Below are 21378 nucleotides of genomic sequence, written 5' to 3'. Positions count from 1 at the left end.
AACTATTTTAAAGCAATTTCGTTAATTCAGTAGGCAAATCTTATAAAATAATTTTCTGGACAACAAAGATTTCTTCAGAATATTGACCGGCTGCAGAGTTGTTCTTAGATGTTTCTGTGTATTAGTCGCTGAAACATCCTCTTCACCTCCTTACACTCTTTCTTGCACAGAGCTTTTGCAAGAAAGGAAGTAAAGAGTCCTTGCAGAGAGATCAGAAGTGCGACATTCAGGAGAGGAAAAGATATTTCTGTTAACTTCTTACATGAGGTATTAATTGTAATCTCCTTTGAAATTCTTGCGGAGATCTATCTAGGCTGCTTAACAAGAAGTCTAACATTAGGATAAACAGTATATCAATCAGTGTAAGCCAATTAACATACAAACAGAACCTATAAAAGCATCTTGCTAGCTGCAGACTGACCAATGTGACTTCATCTCTTTGAGGTATTAGTGTCAGCAATGAGCTCATCATGACCTCAGGACCACACAGTACATTAGATGCTTTTGGACATATATTCTCATCTGAAAGCAGAGTGGTTCTTGGGATTTAACTGTCTTTTTCACAGCCCTTCAGTCTTTTCTGTTTTGGCCTTATACATATTTCATATTTCTTTCAGCATTAATGTACTGAATGTTGAAATATATAATGTTGTATATCTGTCAGCTGGGAAGTGTCTAAAGAGTTCTTGGTCATCTATATACAGACAAAGTGGTAAATAGAGGTTAATGAAAGGTTGAGATGTTTGAGAAATTGTGTAGCAAAATAGAGGTTGTCCTACAATGTAGGTCCATTCAGTAGGACCTACTGAAAAGATATGAACGTAGCCAAAAGTACACAGAACTGCGCAATTCTTATTTGCACATTTATGTTGTTTCCAGATTGTTTTCTTCTAATGACTTTTCATGTCCAGTAGAAATAATTCTATTTTTACTCATTCTCATCAAGCCAGTTATGGTTCTCTATTACGGTTCCAGCTGAATTGCTTCCATTCTACAAAAATATTCTGCAAATATTTGCTAGCATATCACAATAAGTAATTCCGGCAATTAGAATCTTTTTGTGCGAAATTCTCATATACTTTTGAGAAATATATCTTCTTGCAGACAAAATTTTCTTTATTTACAGAAAAAAATCAGAGAAACAATGCTGGACTTATTTTAAAAGTTCTTGAATGATTAACCATGAAGCAATAGTGTCAGATGTTACCAAAACAGGATCATAAATAACTAATAATTGGAGAGAATTCTTTTGAGTCATCCCATTGACTTGAAAAGAATTTTCTATTAACCTTGACAGCAAATTCCATCACCTCTTTTTGTTTCCTCTGAGGGGGTATTTTTAGATGAATAAATAAGACATACCTATTTAATGAATTATCCATCACAAATTATTCCCTCAATTCCAGTCATCAGAGAAAACTTTTATTATTGCTTGGGAAAAATCACTTACAATCTCTCAAGCTCTCTGAAATGTTTACCACATGAAACAGGCAGGATTTTTTTTTTTTGTGGGAAAGCAAAAGGAAACATTTCTGCAGCAAACAACATCCCACCTTCCAAATTGCTGAAGTGAAAGTTATGATCTATCAAAAACTTAGCTGCTTCTCTGTTTAGGTTAATATTTTACAGCAGAAAAATGAGGCATTTTATTGAGCTTCCCCAAATTACAAATTTAGTGCTCTCTCACAAGAGAATGAAAAAGTGATTTTGAACCATTGGTATTGGTAGCAATGTCCTATTTCTCCTATTGAAATACATGGACAAGTTAAAGCCTTATTTCTATACAGAGTTTCTGCTTTTTGCATTAGACATATTTTGTAAGATGCATAGCTCAGAGCTTCCTTTTTAATTCAAAATAATGGAAAATTTTCCACCTAGTTCAAACTGAATGCAGTATGTTCCACAAGGTTTTAAACTAGGGACTAGGCAAATGGTTTGGCTAAAATAAAACTGACCTGAAGCTTTATGCAGAACTGAAACAAAACTTTGTAGCTTGCAAAAATCAGATTTAAAATAATCTCCAAATTTAATATGTTGTTGTTAGGAAGAAAAAAGTATCATTTTTGTCATACTTAAAACAAAGCTTGCAAAAGAGTCTATTCTATAAGGCCTACAACCTTATTTTGGGGGTGCTTGAGTTGGTTCAGATACGCATCCAGACTTTAGATGCTTATTTAATTGAACCTCTAAACCTTTTGAGGTTTGCCCATCTCCAATTTAAAAATCCTCTCTGGAGGAAAGTTATCCAGCTGTAAGCTCTACAAAAGCACACCTGGCAAAACAACATCTGCCTGACAATGACTTAGTGAGCCTCAGTAAAGGCTGACATATGTGCACATACAATTGGACCTTATAGCAACAAAGCGTTTTACATATTAGTGTACACTGGGGAGTCCTGACTCCTGAGAGAAAAATATGATGGCTTTTACACTTTAAATTACAGTGAAGCTGTATCCACAGATGGAGCAGGTACAACATGTGCTCTTATACAGCTGGCAGGTAAAGGAGGTCATTTCTATAACTGCCTCCTTCTGATTTCCAGCGCTTGCTTCGATGCAGTTGTTACAATTTGAGACCAGCATTTTTGGTGGGTGTTAGTTCCAGCTGCTGATACGGTGCTGACTGGAAGCCTGTAAGCTCCGGTACAGATGCAGAGGCTTCTGTGGACACTTCCAGATGACGAAATACCATTCCCTCTCCTCTATTACAGCATCTCTTTCATAAGGTACGGGACACAGTTTGTTCTGGTTTGGCCAGTTAGTGGAGACAGACACTGGGTAAGTTAACAGGGTTGCTTTGAGATTAGTCAGCTGGAGAGCTTGCAGAGCCATCACTATGTGCCAAATGGCCACGCTTTGAAGATAGGAAAAGTAAATCTTACATGGTCAGGTTCTTGAAAACTAACAAAGGAGCTTTAATTCTGTAGGACAAAGGACTGATACATAGCCTGTTTTCTTATGCTGACCTTTGTTTTAAGATTATAACAAAAATTCCAGGAAATATTCATACTTGGCCAAATTCTGAGAGCAGGACATGGTCCAGCTGAGCACCTGCATCTAAGTGAGGACGGGATAGAAGGAATTCACCTCCACCAGGCTGAGAAGCAGTGTTGCACCGCCTGCTTCAGAGCTGCAGGAGCCCTCTGATTAAGGCAAGCTTTCTTCTTTTTTTCCAAGCAGTGTATTCATCTGGATACCCAGCCTCACTCTTAGTCCTTCTCTTTCTCAACCTGCCTGAGAACTTTACGCTCGTGGGATGAAGGGAGAGAATTGTGCATCCTAGACCTTTGCTTAGTCTTAGAGGACCAGTACTGCTTTTAGAAGGGCAGGCCTGAACTTTTTTTAAGGTGGCTTCAGAGGACTACCAGGGAGAAAAGTGGTCTGTGAGAGTTACTGAAATCTTCTGCCTACTTCTAATAGGCCTAATCTAAGCCCAGAGTGTCCTCATCCACTTTTAACTTAACCTTTTCCTCCCTCTTATTTTGGCATCTGTAGCTCATGGAAATGTTCCTTCATTTCCAGACAACAAGGGGTGGTTTTGCCATAGTGTAGGATTAACAAGTAATTAAAAGTTTTGCAACTAAAGCAAAGTTGTATAGCCTAGTCATAAAGAAAAAGGAGTCAGAAATGTAAGTTTGCAGAGTTTGTAACAGGAGGGACAGCAGGTCCTGCTGGGAAGACATAATCAAAATCATTCCCCTGTTTCCAAGCTGGTCTTTTTTATGTTGTCTTTAACCTCTTTTGCTCGGGGCATGAAACTGTTAGTGTCCGAAGCCTGCACTGCACAGCACGTAAAATCTGAGCTGCCTCCTCCAAACCGTTTCTTATGAAACCCTGTGTTGTGGCACCTTGCTACCTCTCATCTCACTTCTGTACTCCAAACTTTTCCAAAAGCGTAGGGCAGTTGGTGGGACATATGATGAGGTGTGACTCAAGTTAGGCAGTTGGACAATACTGTCAGCAGAGATGAGGGTCATCAAGGGGTACAGCTGTCTTCTTAGCAAAGGTACTGCTCCTGACGCTGTGTATTACACTCTTTCCCCTCTTTTCTATATTCACTACACTTTTTTAGATGTTGAAAATTCTGAAATCAGATTTCTTTTCCTGGAAATTGGTATAACTATTGAATAGATGCAGGCTAGACTCTGCATCTGCATCTGGAATCAAATAGCCTTTTGGGATCTGACCTTAAAGACCAAGGCCAAATCTTTTAATGAGAATTTAGGCAGTGTCTTATAGCAACACAACTGACTTGTTGGGAGGTTTGTATAACACCTACCAAACTGAATTTCCATCAGGTTATGGTGTTTACACACTTCAGCAGTGTACTTTTTATTCCATTTACTGTATTTCATTTAACTCTTTCTCTGCTGACCAATGTTCTGTTTCCATTCTTTTTCTTTCTTTTTGACTGGGTAAAATTTTTTTATTTCAGTAGTAGAACAAAAGTTTTCTAAATCATTAGATTTTTATAAATATTGGAAATAACTGAATAGCTTCAGATTAATATCCCAGTGTCAAAGACTGAGAGTAAATTTGACACAAGCATAGGGGAAAGACCTAGCCAAAAGTAAAGCTTCTCTGTTTCAGCAGAAAGCTCCAAATCTGACTGAATAGCTGGATGAAATACTGGTCCATTCTTTCAAGAACAATGAAGATTTAAATTACTGTCAACACAACTTCCGAGGAAGGTTAATAATTGTTAAATCATCAGATTAAGGCAGGTAATGGAAAGGATACCAGTGAAAATCAGGGGAGAAGTATGGCTAATGAACTGAGATTGATCACAGGCTTTATCCTGACTTTGTTCAATCCAAAGAAAGGAAAAGTAGAGGATGGGTATTCCAGGTATGGAGTAGAAACTCTGAGTTTCTATACTCTGGCAGTGCGGGACAGGACAGCTTAAGCAGGCCAAAAAACCATCCAGAAGTTGGATAGAATGGTCACTGAACATACTGTGAAAAGTTACTGGAGACCTCACTAAGAGGCAGCTGCCCAGCAGGAAATACCTCATCACTTTGGGCACATGAGCTAATTATAGGAAGAACAGCATGGTTACAAATGTAGGTGGAAAGAGCTATCAGTTCACCTTCCATGCCTATACTTGTACCAGGATCCTCAGCTGAACAAGACTTAAAGATGTGTCTTCTAACACTGATAGCACCAATACTGCTGAGACTACAAATGTTTGCTCTCACCAGTTACTGAAGTCCAGGCAGCTATTAGCACATGGGCTGCAATACTGCTGGCTTTGGTGGCCTCAATACTTCTTTGTCAAAAGGGATCAAAAGAATTTGAAAAGAACTGAGAAGCTTCTGGGTTTTTTCCAAGCTTGGAAGAAGCCAGATGACTGTATGCTATGATTACTCTATTCAAAAGACTGGAGAATGAGAAATCTGAATTGATTGGACAGTACTATGTCAATTAAACATATAGAAATGTATTCATTATGCTCAACTATGCATTTAAATATTGAACATCAGTATGACATTTTAAAGAATGGGTACTAGTAAATCTAGCCTCTGGAATGTTTTAATTAAAGTTATTTTAAATAGTACTTACTAAGTTTATATTTTAAAATGTTTCCTGTGTGTTGACTGCAAGATGTTTTTCAGAGATTTCTTTATGGTAATGTTGAGGTCTAATCCTGTATTTTACTTTTTGAAATACTGTAAAACAACAGAACCCCAGGCTCTGTTTCAGCAAGGAGTTAAGGTGAGGTGCAGAAAAAAAGGGCTGTAATAGCTGTGCATAATATTGCCTCATCACCCCTCCACCGTTTCAGTCATACCAGATATTTCTGGATGCTGTCGTAGCATCTGTGGAACCATATTCCAGCTGTTCTCAGACTTTCCCATTTCTGGAAGCCTGCCCCTCCCTCAGCTCCAACCGCAAATGTCCACACAATAGAAATCCAGTCCTCCAAGAGATCATTCCCAGACTAACCAGAGATTACACCAGAATGTCTCTGTTATTTTTTCACTCCCATCTAAGGGCTTTTAGAATTACAAAGTCAGGCATGACTTCATTAGTTCAAAGTAAGACACCAACACTTTTGTGAACTAGCCCTGGCAGAATTGCTTGTTAAGGTCTTTCCCAAAGTTACTAAGGTCTTCAGCACAGGTATGGCGGAGCTGCAAATCAAAAAGATGTCAAAACATGCAATAAACCACATCTTAATTAGTCGCAAAAAACCCCAAAGAATTAAATGAACGTGTTTCCTGGTCTGTCTAAAATTTCGGCAACTTGCTTGATGACAATCAGCAGTCCTGTCACTTTCAGATGTCACCAGCCACCACTTGCTGCTGCATTACTTCAGATTTGAAGTTCCATCTGCCCTTCCCTCGCTTTTTCTTTTTTGGTTTAAAAAAACTTCCTACTGTGGTTTCTAAATACTTGGGAAAGCACTATCAAAACTGTACAAAACTTATGCAGGATACCCCAGATTTTCTTTAAAAAGAAAGAAAAAGAAAAAGGAATAGTCCTGTTGAGAATTTGTATATCTGCATATATCTGATTCCTCATGTCTGTAACTTCAATTCTACCATACAGAACTCCATTGGATTCTTACTTCCAATAAATGTTAGTTATCTTATATCCTACTTCATTTTTACAACATTGCATACTAAGCTTACCTTTACATGGCTCATGAGAACACATACTATATAGTCTAAATATGTACATGTACTATGCTTGTGTGTGCACCCACAAATTTTAAGAAAAAAACAAACCAAACTGCTAAACCCAAACTGTGTTCACATAAATAAGTTACTCTAGACTAGTCTAGTACTTTTTTTGCTGAAGAAATCTGGTTTTGCTGGAGGATTTTTTGCAGGTTTGCTACAAGAACACAGGATTTAACTAATGGATGCAAAATAGTAAGAAAAAAATGCCGGATCCTGGAAACATTACTGTGCACTGGTCACACACTAGATTTTAGGCTTGTCTACCTAAGCAACAGGGAGCAGTTTAGCCTGTACATCTAATTTCTGGACCATAACTTTCAAGATAACTTTTAAACTGTTTTGTGTTCTAAACTTTTCTTATGGTGCAAGTTGTTTTGATTCTTGTTCATGTAAGTTGCTTTTCTGATCCTGTTCAAGATGGCTGCTCTCCATATAAAAATAAAGTCTTTCAAAATCAGTTAAGGTGATTATCAAATGCTACTGGGATGAAATACAGGGATAGCCACAAGAGTTTAAAGCAAATTATTATCATTATTATCATCATTACATAAGGATAAAAACTATGTAGTCCGCATTATACAAGGCACAGGGAATCAATCAATTTCTCCATTATCATGATACTAAAAAGCATACTAAATGTAGCATATTAAGATGTGTCATTCTCATCCCGAAAGCAAAAAGACAAGAGTAGAACCAAAAGGTGATACTGATAAGGGGAATTATTTTCCTATGCAATTAGCAGTGTTATTCCTTTTTGCAAGATGACATTGTAGCCAGGAGTTCATGAAGATTTTTTTTTCCTTAACAGATTTTTTGGCTATGTAGAACATCCTGTGTAGGTAGGGCTAAAATAACAACAGCTTAGGGTGAGTTGCAACTATCTGGCTGCAGATCTTCAGCTTACCTCTGAATAATAGCATAGATAAAAAAACCCCTTTTCTTCTAGATGTCTTATTCTATAGCAGTCTTTCTACACCAAATTTATTTCCTCTTTTTCCAGGACGTCAGTACTGACCTTTAAGAGGAAAGTATTGCAAAACTAGCTGGTCTAGAGGAGAGAGATCCAGCGTGGCAAGCTGCTTACAATATAATCAATAGCTTTGTGTAGAAAGAGGGAAGACTGTATAAGGAACAGGATAGGACAATGGATAAGGAATAATGTTATAATGTTATATAATCTAGGATAAGGATGTTATAAGGGTAAGGATAAGGATGTGTAATCTAGAATTAGGAATAACATTACTGGAAGGATTACTAAAATTATCACAATATTCAGAGATTTCATTTTGCTATTCTTTTAGCCAGAATTAATCTTTGTCCAAAGAGCTTGATAAATGATAGCGGGGCAAGTAACAGACAAGCAGATATGATATGATATGATATGATATGATATGAGAGTGATTATGGTTGCTTGCAGAAAAAATGTCTGTGCTTTGATTTAAGTTTTATTTGCTGTGGCAGTGTTTTTCTTCATTTCCATGACAATAGCAAAGAACATAGTATCTAAAAAACTTGCTTTAAAACCTTTGCATTGTTTTTTCTTAGCTTGTAATAAATAAGCAACATCAGAGAGTAGTGGTTATTTTCCTTGTGGATAATCCAGGGTTAGAAAAAGTGTGAGAATACCGACCTATCGTTCATTCATTTCAAGGAAATGAACTTTTCTTTATAATTCCTCATTTATTTTCATGTCTCAACTGTTTACATGCAACTGCTAAAATGAAATGAGTACAAGGTGGGTGGGAGGAAATCCATTTGAGTGTCTCAATAATATCTATTTAGAGAAGGATGAACACAACTCTAGTCTGACTCGGTGTGGGGGAGGCTGTGTGTTCATGACTGAGTCATGCAAAAGGGTGAGCTGAATCAAATAGCACTAATAGGGAAACAACTCTCTTAATAGGTCTAGGAAATCAGTGCCTAATTTATATAAAAATAAAAGGAAGTGGAATATATGACTAGTAGAAGGTGATAGTGAGCTGTGTTAAGAGATCTCCCCTCACGTACCCTCCTCATCCTTCTTTCTCACCTTTATCCCAGGATTTGGTAGCACGTAGCCCAGCCCATGTGTTATAGTAAAGACTGCAGGCTTTGGAGTATGAGAACTTCTTGATTTGTCTCCCAGGTTGGCCCTTATAAAAGACAGCTCCTGTGGGGTCATAAAATCCTTGGGATGTGGGGCTTTAAAATGATTGCCAAAATTACTGTTGGGTCAGTCAAAATAAAGAATCTACTCTAAGCCTGTTCTTGGGGATTGGGGAAAACTGCCACCCTGCCATACCTGTTAATGGTATTAAGTGGACTCTCTTGAAAGAAGATGACATAGAACACAGAATCGTGTATTGCTTTCGTCAGCAAGCAGCCTTTGATGCATATTTTTCCTAAATCCAGCCCTTAGGTAACAGAAAATGGTAGAATGTATTTAATTTTGGACGCATTCCATATTTACTTGCAATAACTGCCCTGGGAGACTCATTAATGCTTTAAAGCTTCCTATTAAAGGGAAACCTCACAGTATTTTCTTTTTAATAAAATAAACTGAAAGGTGAAAATATTTTCTGTTTGTTTTTTAATGATGAATGCCTGTCTCAAAAAATTACTCTTAATTTGTTGGATTATTTTAGTAATATGTCCTTTCAGAGGCATGTAAATGAATAATGAAAAAAGTGTAATAAAAGCAAACAATAATTATTCATATTGACCTGAGGCATTTAATGAACTATAAGAGAGTCTAAAGAAACAGATTTCCTATAGCACTACTTTCTTAAGTATACTAAGGTAATTAGCTTTAAGAGGAGATAATTTCAGTTCACTGAGATTGCTCTTTTAAGTCTTTCTGGGAAATTTGGATTTTCCATTGATAGTAGTTTTAACATGTCACACTGGAGCCAGAGTGAATTAAAGTGAAGAGCTACACAGTCTAAACAAACAGTCCTTCCCATTATCAGAAGCCTGACAACATAACAGCATAAACTATAGTCACATGCCCACAAGTAAAGCAGGAACAATTAAAAAAATAACAAAACCTCACTGCAATCCATAAAAACAATATCTGGTGGCTTTTATTGAGCTAACATTTTAAGTTGTCTTATTTTCCAATTTAACATGTTCCTTTCCTACCGGCCTTAAGAAAATAAACAAGAAATATTCCTTCTGTTCCATAATCTTCTGTTCTGTCTTCTGATTAAATGGTGACATAGCATTCTCCAGCAATTCCCCATGAAAATAACCGACTAAATCCTCAAAAACAGCAATGAGTTACAGAAAAACTTCAGTTCTTATTCCATTTTGAAGGATAGTTAGGATATATGCAATATATTTGTTTGTGGGTAGGGATCTTTTACTACTTATTTTACATGTTGAAAATTTCTACTTTAATCTACGATTTACATGTCCATATTACTTTTTGTACAGACTTGTGTTTTCCTTGTCCCTACTAATTTCTACCCAAAGACACATCATCTACTCTCTATTATTTTCTCCTATTATTTTGGATATGCCCTATCTTAATTGACATATTAATTCTCTTTTCTTGTTCTGAGAGCAGATATTCCAACAATTTTGCTAAACCTCCTCTGTGCTTCCTCTGCACATCTCCTCTACAGCCATCATTTTATTTCCTCTCATGCTACTTTCTAACTAAAGAAGAACTTAAAGGGTCCAATAACTACGTGATCTGAGGATCTCACACTCTTTGGCATGGTTATTCTCATCATAGGATGTCCTCGTTATGTGTAATTGTAGATGGAGAATTCAAGCACAAAGAGATTAAAGGCTCTGACTCACATTCAGCAAACAAACACCTAATGCTGTTTTGGGCATTGCCACCTCCCTCGCTCCCTGCAGGAGTGTGCTGCTACCCTTCTGTGAGATGCTCGTGCTCCTCTAGGAAACTTACATTTGACCTCTTTTCATTCACAGTCTTCAATGGCAACTTCAGATAATACCTGGAAGGTGGACCGGAAAGCTTAGGTGCAGGCATGTGTGGCAGCACACCCCGGCTCATAACCCTGCTCCTTCTCTGCTGCATGGGGGCTGCAGACTTGGTCACAGTGATTTGGCCATCACACCGTGATGAGCAAGGGGATAAGGCCATCTCAGCAGAAGGTGATGAACAGCCAGAGGATGACATGTCTTTCATGGCATCCAAACAAATCCTACAGCTACTGAACTGTAGCCTCTGTCCCTGGTATCCCTGCGAGTAGATGCCATGCTTTATTCCTCCCACTCTGCTTTGGTTAGCCCTCCAGCAGTACCTTCACCTCAACATCAGCTGCAACAGGAATGGGAAAAAGCCCTTTCATCTTTTGTTTTTCAAGTGTATATTACTGCAGACCTTTTCTTGTTTAAGATGTGCTCTTTCCTTGCACCTCTGACCAAGTGTAAGTTAAACGGTAAAGTTGATGGCAATGCCTCTCATGCATCATCCTGTTCTTTGTGCCTACAGACAAGAGGCACTTGGTAAAGACAGTGCCTTGAGGAGTTCCCTAACTGGATGGTAAGCAGAAGGAGAAGTTTTTCCCTACCTGAGTAGTGTTTAAAGATAACTGTAGCCCACAGAGTGAGCATATGCTTCTCAATGTGAAGTCTTCCAGCCTGACACTGCAGATAAGAAAGGATATTAGATCTCTTCACATATCACCTTGTCCTCTCCCAGCTTCAGTGTTAAGATATATTGTTTTCATAGATGTTGTTTCTTGATCACATATGCATGGTGAACTACAGCTCTGGAAAGTGTCTTAAGAATTTAGACCAAAGGCTGCAAAAACATCGCTAGGAGCTATGTAGAGAAAGAGAAATCACAGTATATGAGTTTCTAGTTCAGGATGTGGATACTGTTCTAAAAACTGGCTGGCCTTGTACAGCACCTAAAAACATGGGTTCCTAGGGTTTTACAAAGTACGAGCACTAGAGAGGCAGAATTTGGTCTTCCATTAATATATTTTTAATCATTTTTTTTCATTTATAAATGTTAAAGATATGTTTCAGTGTTTTTCTGATTTAGATTCCTTCTTTTATTTTTCACATTGCATCAGTCAACTACCTACACCTGCAAGAAATCATTATTTATGTCTTCTAATGAAAAATAGCATTTAGAAAGGATAAATCAGGGATGAAGACTCTCTTATAATGCCTAATAAACAGTAAGCTCTTCAGTAGTTTCACGTTGTTTTCCCTCTCTATAAAAAACATTGTAAGCATTAAGCTAGAAGTTAGTTGTATTTTGTTACAGTTCCATCCCAATCATGGCAGCCATTTTTAAAAGAGGAAATTAAAATATTAAAAGCCTAAGTGAATTAGGTGCCTACATCCCATTTTAGAATGACCTGAGTATTAGGAGCAAACATTTTACCCAGACTACTAAAATGAAGACCAGATGCCTTTCTAAATACTATGCTGTAATTCAACCATATTTTTATTGGATACAGTACAGGAGTTACAGGGTGAAATTCCATGGTTTCAGTTATGTAAGAAGTCAGACTACATGACAGTGCGATCCCTTATGTCACTAAAATCACTGAATAACTGAAGATGTCATTCCATCTTATTTGCTCAAATTTCACTTCCTTGGTTCTTGCGGTGTCATAATCCTACTTGATCTCCAGCCACTGAAGTAGGTTCTAGGGAAAACTTTGTAGGCAAGATCTGGATTTTTATTGTAATAAACAGGAAAAAACCCCAAACCTTGGAAAAGCCTTCCTGTGGCATTTCCACCATGCTTTGTATGTTGATTTCACTCCAGGAGCAAGTTGAAGAGAATGCATATCTCTGTTTTTGCATTCACTTTAATGTTGTTATCACCAGGCAATAAACAGTAATTTATGCTGGGTTCATACCTTAAGCATCAGCTTTGATAAAGCTGATAGCTTTGCTGATAGCAAAATCAAAATACAGCTAAAAAGAAATAGAATCTATTGCTGAAATAACACTTCCCATGAATTTGCAAATTATAACGCCTACTGAAAAACAGAGGCTTTCCTCATAACCTCAAGTACATTTCTGATGGGATTCACAAATTTTCTCTGAGCTTTGAAAATCTCTTCTCCTTTTCATTGGTCAGCATTCTAAAAGAATGTTATTTGAAAGAGTCCAAGTGGTGTTAAAACTCTTGAAGAACTCTAATGCCATTAAAACCTCTGTGTATTTACATCACATTCGACTATAACCCAAGTTTTAAACGGCTTTTCTTTTTTGTTAGGCAAGATCATTTGCATGGAAGAAAATTGGAGATTGGTCCTGTCTAATGTAACGCTCAAGAACCAGGAAAACCCCAACACCCTACCAAAAAACAGCCCATAGCAATCAGGTCAGTGGGAAATGGAACAAAACAATAGGTATACTTTGACCCCACGATTGTTTTCCTTCGGGTCTGTGAAGTCATTAGAAAACTCTAGTACCCTCTGCTGGCCAAGCAATAAATCTGTAGCCCCGGAGCAGTGCTGACATTCCCACGGATGCTGACATGCAAGCGAGTGAGCAGCCTGGAAGCAAGAGCCACGTTGACTTGCATCCTGTTAAAAGAGCAAAAAAACCCCCACAAAACAGCATATAAGAAAGTGCTAGTCGGGAAAAAGTTTCAGGCTACTAGGAGAGTGCTATAAAAAGGAACATCGCCAGCTAATATATTTAACGCTATAGCTTTTACAGGATTTTTTAAAATATTAAGCCTCTACCTAAGGATGCTAGCTTTTCAGAGCATACTGTAAAAGTGTTATAAAATGGCTGCAAGCATGCTCATGCCATTCCTTTTACCATTCAGATTAGGACTCACTGCTGCTAGACGGAGTGTGGTGTGTCTAGTACTCTGCTTTAACATTAAAAAAATGCATATATGTATTTCTTTGAAGTGGAGCACTACCTTCTATTGCAGAGGTACATGAGCTCACTTTTAAGCAGAAATCAGCGAAGTTAAAACTTTGTTTTATCCATTTAAAATAAAGTGTATTTGGTGCCTTATAGTTCACGAGGTTAAAGAGGTAAATGGTTTCATGTATACCATAGGCCTCTGCAAAAAGAGGACAATAATGATGAGCCAGCCACTTTTGCAGAGGTGGAAAGTAACTAGTTAGAATAGTTAATCTTTTGAGACACATCCCTGGCATTAAGTGGATTCTTCTCATTCAGCTGAAGGCGCAACAGCTGGATTCTGTCATCCCTGACTGGGGCGGTCTTGTTAGTGTAGGATGACCTCTGGAGCACTAACACAGATAATACTGGCACCTCTCTCCGCTCTAATCAACTACCAGTCTGAGCAATTCTACAGGAGATGGGGGCATTAAGGCCATATTATTCTAAACAAAATTCAGTGATGGTAGCAGAGTATTGTGACAGCAAAAGACAGATTCTACCTTTCCCACCAAAGGTTTTTAATGCTAAATTTGGGGAATGGTCTGTAAAAACAACACAGCTCCATATTTTCTCCCTTTTCTTAAAGTCATGTTTTGCAAAACTAGACTGTTTGTGTCAAGTATGTCTAAGCTAAAACTCTCACAGTTTTACTGCCATATATAAAACTGTTCATTGCAACCACACATAGTTAATGTGCTCTCTCTTCGTCTCTTTCCACATAGATTAGAGCTGGCAGGAAAACAAAAATTTCTGGGCATTTAGCTGGAATGTGAAAGGCTCAGGTTCAAGTTACTGTTCTGTCCTGTCCTGTTCTGGAGCAGGGCATTGAACGAGGATTTCCTAGATCTGAACTGACTACTCTTGTGGCTGGACCAGGTGCTGTTTTGGTGATGGAGCTCTTGTATTTTGACCATTTTCAAAGAAGCTTCATCAAAAACTGACCGCTTCTCATGATGTACATCAACTTTCACTGAAAATATTTCCTGTTGTAAAGTTTTTGGTCATGGCTAATATAGCTAGATGTAGATGGAAAAAAAAAAGGGCAACAAAGCTTTCAGTAGTTATGAAGCAGCAAAATAAAGGTAGCTAACTTAATCAAAAGGGATTCGTATACTACACAGGCATTTGGTATGTCTCTGCTTCACATTACACTGCAGAGCACAGGCGTGCCATTGATAAGAATGCACTGGTGTACAACATAAAAAGTATAATATGTTAATCTCCTAAGTAGCAGCAATTGTGTTTATCCTTATCATTTGCATATGATTTATTAGAAAATAACCAATATCTACACTGTCAACTGATTTTGGCTTGCAAAAATAAAATGTGCATAGTTTGAGTTTTTTGGTGTGCTTGGCCTTTTGTAGCAGTTACAAATGCTCTCAAGATCATTGGGGTACTGGAGAGTTGCTACAGTGCCTTGTGCCTGGATCACATAGAGACATTGGCTTCGGTTGTATTTTGAGAGTGGCTTCAGTTGTGTTTGAGAGTGTTTACCTCTGAAATTCAGATCCTACTGTTGAAATCACAAAAATAAATGTCTGTATCTGAGGTAAGACTGTTTACATTTACTGTATCATCAGTGGAAAGAAATGGGGTGTCATTTTTCCCCCCAAATAAATATTTAGAGTGCAAATGTCTAAAGTTAGTTGAGAAATCCCACCTTTGATTTATCTATCAAATAAGAAAAGCACAATGATCATCTGTGAAAAATTTGGGGCGCTTACTGGCCCACAGTCCTTCATGTCGAAGATGGGGATAAAACCCAATTTTCCAGAGTAGCTTCACTTAATAGGAGTGAGCATTGTGTTCCACTTTCTGTTGACAATTTTAATAAGACAACACCAGCTTTATTTGCTATACAGCTGTGATTCTCTGTTGGGAGGCAAATACATTGCTCAAAGTATGAGGCAGGAGCACAGTGTCCATGCAATTGAGGACTATGCCATAACGAACACAGCTGTGGAGGTCAGATGCAGTGTTTCTTTGATGTAGGAGAAATGGGAATGTTGTGCAATTTCTTAAGCTTTTAAAAGAGCATGGAAATTGAAAGCCTGATCCTTAAGAAATTCATCAACACTACTGGACTCCTTTAGTAATGTAACATAGTCCTTTACCCCGCAAACTAGTGACAGCAGATGAAGGGTAGGTGTCTTCCTGTTTGTGAATCACTAAATCAGGCCTTTCAAAACTTTAGCTTTCATAGATTTTGGAAAAAGAAAAAGTATTTGGAGGTTCATGAGCTCATCTGGTTTTCCAGTGAAACTTTTTTCTCTTTTAGGTGGGAGAGGAGTGAAGAGAGGGAGAAAGCATGATTCTGACACAAATTTCAGCAGGTAAAAGGATTAAAATATTAACAAAACCTGTGAGTTTTTTATTTCAATTTAAAAAAAAGGAAGAAAAACTCATCATCATGGAAATGACCACTAACTTGTTGCTTTGGATACTTACCTGGCACTTACCTGCTTGATATAGGCTGGGATGTAATCTTGATCTCCCGTATCCCATATGAGTTTCCTTGCTGCAAAGAAATTCTTGTTCTCCCTGTAAGTTCTTTCCAAAAAAATATTTGAAGTGCAAATGCAAATAAGATAAACTTCAAAACCATCACAACTTTCATGGCCTTCCCACTCTGCTGATTAGAAAGATGGGGTTTCAATTCCAGATCCCCTAGGGCATGTGGGTTGATGATTATGGATCTTTTGCCACTGTGGTCCCTGATTGTGCCCATCTCTTTACACCCGTGATTGCCTCTACTGTTTCTATTTCTTCTCCCATGAACTCCTTCAAAGAAGTGGTTTCTTCTTTCCACTGTTCCCTCAAGCACTTGCAAGCATTTTCCTGATTGAACGCTGTCAGCAGGGGGAGCGTCAACAGCACAGGAGACTCTTCCGCAGGGGCTACTGGGTCTTAATGGGAGGAACAGGGACAGACCTGCTGAAGCTGAAAGACAGAAATTTGGCCATTATATATCAAAGACAGTTCCATGCTGGAAAATGTTGACTTATATGTAAAAGATAAAGAACTCTCTATATTGAAAGGGAAAGGGAAAGACACCAACCTACATACATATTAGAGTTGCCATAAAAAAAAGACAGCATAGGAAATGTACGATTGTGCTTGAGGTCTTTCCCCAATTTATTTTTTAATTATTTATTTTAGATATTAAGTTTTTGTTGCATTCCTTGTTCAGTGAGTCTCTAGAGAGTTAGTTCTGTGCTGGTGAATTTCAAGGCTAATAAATTAAGTTGAGATTGACCAAATAAAAAATAAACCAATTTTGAATATGCTGGCATTGAAAGAAAATAACTTGGGTAGTCTGCGCTGTCTGGACATTCTGTATCCCTGGCTGATTCTTTCCTTTAGTGAGTAATTGTTTTCTAGTAAATGTTGATTACCCCTCCATGTACGTTTGTGAAAATTTCAGCTAAGCTAGTCTGTTGCAATTAGTGCAAACATCAATATATTATCAACATATGCTTAAAGGAAAAACGTGCACCCTGGATTGTATCTTAAGAATCCAGCCTTATTGTATATAACACAAGATATGAATAATTCTATAAAATTATCTTACAATATTTTAACATACAAAATAAAGGATGCTAACAACTTAGATATATATGCAAAAAAGCAAGTAAAATTCACTGTAAGGTTCTTACAAGGAGATATATGTTTGAACCCTTCATATGCAATGAGGCTGGGGCAAAAACATAAGTTAATTAGTAAATTTAATCTGACTATTCAAGAGAATTAAACACTAGAGACAGATAAACTTTTAAGAATCTCCAACAAAAAGTGGAGTTTAGGAACCCCAAGTTTTTTGAAGTGATGCTACCTGGGTACATAAGTTTGTGCTACAACTTGCCCGTCTGTTAGCTGAAGTGAGCAATCTGTCATTCAATTCTTGCCCGTAACTATTTATGAGTCACAGACAAAACGTCCCTGTGACTGAATTCTCTGGAGAGCCTGATGAGGTAGAAACCTTCTGAATGCATTTAACTCACACCAATTATACTGCATTCAGCTATAGTAAATTTTTACAGAGGAAAATACGGTGCTGGCATGTATGGTGATGATGGTGATGCACATTTTTATTATTGCCTGGTGGTTAGAGTACTCTTCTACATTTAATTCCTCCTTCAGCTTGTACGACTTTCAGTTTGCCACCCCAGAAGAGGGCCTGTTCCAGCTAAGGAAACACAACGGTGCACTCTTCTCAGACCAGCAGTGAATGTTCAGGACCAAGACCAGGGACAGATCGGAAGAGGACAGTGTCCAAGCTGGGGAGATGGAGGCCTGACATCTTGCCCTGGCTTCTAAAACTGCTTTTCTATTTCATTTTTATGTGAAATGTGTCACCACTAACTCTACTTGCAGGTATGGAGCCCAGCCCAGTATTTTCTAAATGCTTTTACTGAATCCGCCTTCACCCCTGTTTCAGCAAAATACTAAGGCACATACCTAGCATTAAGTACCACCAGCAAAATTGTTACCAGTGGAACATTCATTTATGTAAAACCGGGATTGTATTGTCCTACTTCATGTAATTAAAACCTATATATTTGTGCTATCCCACATTTGTGATATGAATCTTGATGTTTAAGGAGTCAGTAGTAGAGAATCCCAATATCTCATTAAAATGTCCTCGCTGTTATGTGTCTGATATCATGACAGAAGTGACACTTAATTCTACATTTTATATGAATTTCATTTTTACAACTTTTTTTGTCAAATAAGGATTGACATGTACATTAGCTCAGAAATTATTTTCTTCCCAGGTTGCATTATTGTTGAAATTTCTCAAGGCTTCCTCAGCAAAGTGGGAAAAACTGAATCTTGCCATGCAAAGGAGGAGGATGTTGTGGGGCTTGCCATTCCTGGCATAGCAAATGTGCAAGGAAGGGTGGAGGATGGCATTAGGACTTACAGCTGGTGCCAGCCCTGCTGCCTCCCAGAAGAGATGGGAAGGTCCTCCTTCCTCCACACAATTGTTTCTGGTGCCCTGCAGCTAGAACCAGACAAGGCTCCCAGAGCTTTGTGGGACAGTGATTGTTTTGGTACCAGAGGCTGTTGTCCGATGTAGGTAGATGTCTTCTTTGCCTATGTTTACATCCCACCCTAAGTGCTTCTTGTATCACACCATCAGAACATGCCACAATTTTTTAATACACTTATCCATTCCATTGTATAAATATAGAAGTACTTTTCTTTCCTACAGAAGAGCAGAAGCACAGGAGGTCAGAGTGGTATAAGATCACACAGGAAGTCTCTGGTAAAGCAAGACCTTGAATTCATTTCTTCTAAGTCCTAAAGCAGACCCTTAGTGAGCTGATCCTCTTTCTTCTCTGTATGTCCTTGTAGTTGTGCTAGAAAATATTGTAAAATTGTGATTATCTTTTTCTCCTGGGCTGTTCTTCTACAACTTATGTATATCTTTGGTTCTGAAAGTTGAGTATGTACTTTTTTAAACCAGTAAGCCAATTGGTATATATAGTATTCCTATGTTTAAAAATGCCTTTGAAGACTTGTCCAAAGCTCACTGCAGCCAATGACATCTTTGTTTAATTTCAACGGAATATGTATCAGGATGTGGATGAAAAGAGAAACTGTGGTCCCGCTTCTGCATTGAGAATTAAAGCAGGTATGCTCAAAGGTGTAGGACATAATTTGCTTGTAGAAGTAATGAAAGCATCTGGGATCATGAAGACTTCACAAAAATGGCTCAGTTTCACACTTTCTGAAGCATGCACTACTGTCTGAACAAAACTTTAAGATACAGGTATCTTCTCTGAGAAGATTTTTTCAGCAAATTTCCTTCTCTTTTAAATTCAGCAAGACTGGGGAGAAAATGCATCTCACCATTTAAAATAGATCTAGAATAACATTGTAATCTACAAGAACATTGTAAAGCAAGTGAAAAGAAGTGTCTGTGTTTTGCTTTACATAGCAACGTTTTCATTGGGCCAATGGCTATTATTAATTTTAAAGATTGTTTTCAAGTTTGACAAAGCTACAGCAAACTGAAAATCCTGTTAAGCCCATATAGTCAAAAATGTTCTGAAATCCCCTGGACAGCTTTGCTGTTAATTGTAGCAACACTGTGCCCTGTTAGTTAAACAGAATGATTGAATGGAAAATCTTCCTGGGTCAATTTTTAGACTTTTGTAGAATAGAAATGGAGAAAAAAAACCCTGTGCTTTAAAGCAATAGTAGCATGAAAAAACATAATATGCCAATGTGTTATTGTTAATAGAGTTGATTATTTTCTGAAAAAAACTTACAGAGATTGTTATTTTCTTAAAATTATTTTTTCCCATATCTGGGAAAATGTGGTGTTTCTGACAAAAAATTATTAAACAAAAAGAAAAATGTGATAGTCCCCATTTCAACTTTATCACAATCTTTGGGGTTTTAGTTTCAAAATACCTTTATTTCAAACTTTTATTTACTGTAAATTATAATACAAGAAATCAACTTTGACACAAACTGTTTTGCTTTGACCTTAAAAAATTTTTCTAGGGAAGGGAGAAAAATGTGCACCACTCTGGAGAGTGAATACACGATAGGCAACATTGAAGTATGCTCACTAAATCCACCAACCTTTCAGCTGCTGGCAGTAGTTCATTCCTGATAAATACAAGATGACTCCATTGCACCATGAGTACAACACTGCTGTGAGACTGCAGAACCAGCTTTGAACTGCAGAACACTTGAATGTGAGTGAGACATTTGCTGATGAGATGTGATCAGACAGAACTATTATTTTTCTTGCGAGCCTTCAGTACCATCTGAAGTCAGTACTGTTGTTACAGATTTACCTCTGGTTGAACTGCACTCTACTTTCACTGTAAATTTGCATATGAAGACAACAGAAGTTGTTACAAAGAGAAAGAAAATGGATTTCTGGTAAACTATAGACTCTCAAACACTTTGTGCTCTCTTCAGAAAAAAAGCCCAAATTTCAGCATCTTTCTTGACTATTAAGCCTTTTGAACATCTTTCAGCTTTCTCAATTACCCATCCATCTCAGCAATCAGCCTATCGTTACTGAGGAAATACCCTTTGAGAAGAGTATTAGGAAGTCCATTTCAGTGACCATTTTATAAGGAATAATGACCACTTTGTTTCATTAGTGGCTTTCTGGTTCTAATCAGACATTTATTTTTCACATTCACCAAACAAGGATGTACAGCATATGTTAAGGGAACTGTGTGTGTACCATATGGCTAAGAAGAATGAATGCTGTATAAAATGTTGAGAGTGAAAGAGTAGGAGTAAGGTAATATAATAGATAATGAATTCAGCTACATTATATGATTTTACTGTTATGAGGCTGCAAAGATGAAGGAATACTATGGAGCACACATGGATTTTGAACCCTAGTGGCTGAGTTTTACTTTTAGTATTCTAAGCTGCAATTTCTTTTCCCTTACCCCGATCAGATGACTCTGTAGTCATGAAGCGACAAAGGCGGAAGGCTTAATTCTTGTATATAGTTGTACTGTCTAACTCCAGCTTCAGCAGAGGTAAAGCACATTAAGTCCAGATATGTGAAACTGGAATCACCACTGAGACAGGCCTATGATGTGTTGGCATTGAGGTAGGTTTTCTGTATTGCAAAACAGCACTTATAATTTCTAAGTACCAAAAACACATACTCTGACTTGCATTAAAAAATGTAGGCTCCAAAATCAACTTAAAGATTTCTTTTAGAACTTGTCAGGACTTCAGAAAGTGAATTTTCCCATTGCTCTAATCGTCTGCTAGTAAGGTTTGAAGTCAGGAAGCATCTTGAGCTCAAATAACTAGAATGAAGGGCTGAAATAAAAACGTTTTGATTTCCT

The 21378-nt window shown here is 37.7% G+C and overlaps 1 long non-coding RNA gene across 4 annotated transcripts in view; it reads left to right on the top strand.

Annotated features, from left to right (window-relative positions):
- The window catches only part of LOC142409137 (uncharacterized), a 46443-nt gene extending 28339 nt beyond the window's left edge, over positions 1-18104 (top strand). For all 4 annotated transcript variants that reach the window (XR_012775517.1, XR_012775515.1, XR_012775518.1 and 1 more), the window contains 3 exons: positions 12885-12992; positions 15816-15870; positions 17678-18104. This is a non-coding gene — a long non-coding RNA (uncharacterized LOC142409137). The remainder of the gene's footprint in view (positions 1-12884; positions 12993-15815; positions 15871-17677) is intronic.
- Positions 18105-21378: the final 3274 nt, after the last annotated feature.

The sequence above is a fragment of the Mycteria americana genome, chromosome 4 (assembly GCF_035582795.1).
Source record: "Mycteria americana isolate JAX WOST 10 ecotype Jacksonville Zoo and Gardens chromosome 4, USCA_MyAme_1.0, whole genome shotgun sequence".
NCBI classification, from domain to species: Eukaryota; Metazoa; Chordata; class Aves; order Ciconiiformes; family Ciconiidae; genus Mycteria; species Mycteria americana.
The sequence above is the reverse complement of the archived record's forward strand: the minus strand, read 5'-3'. Positions and strand labels throughout refer to the sequence as shown.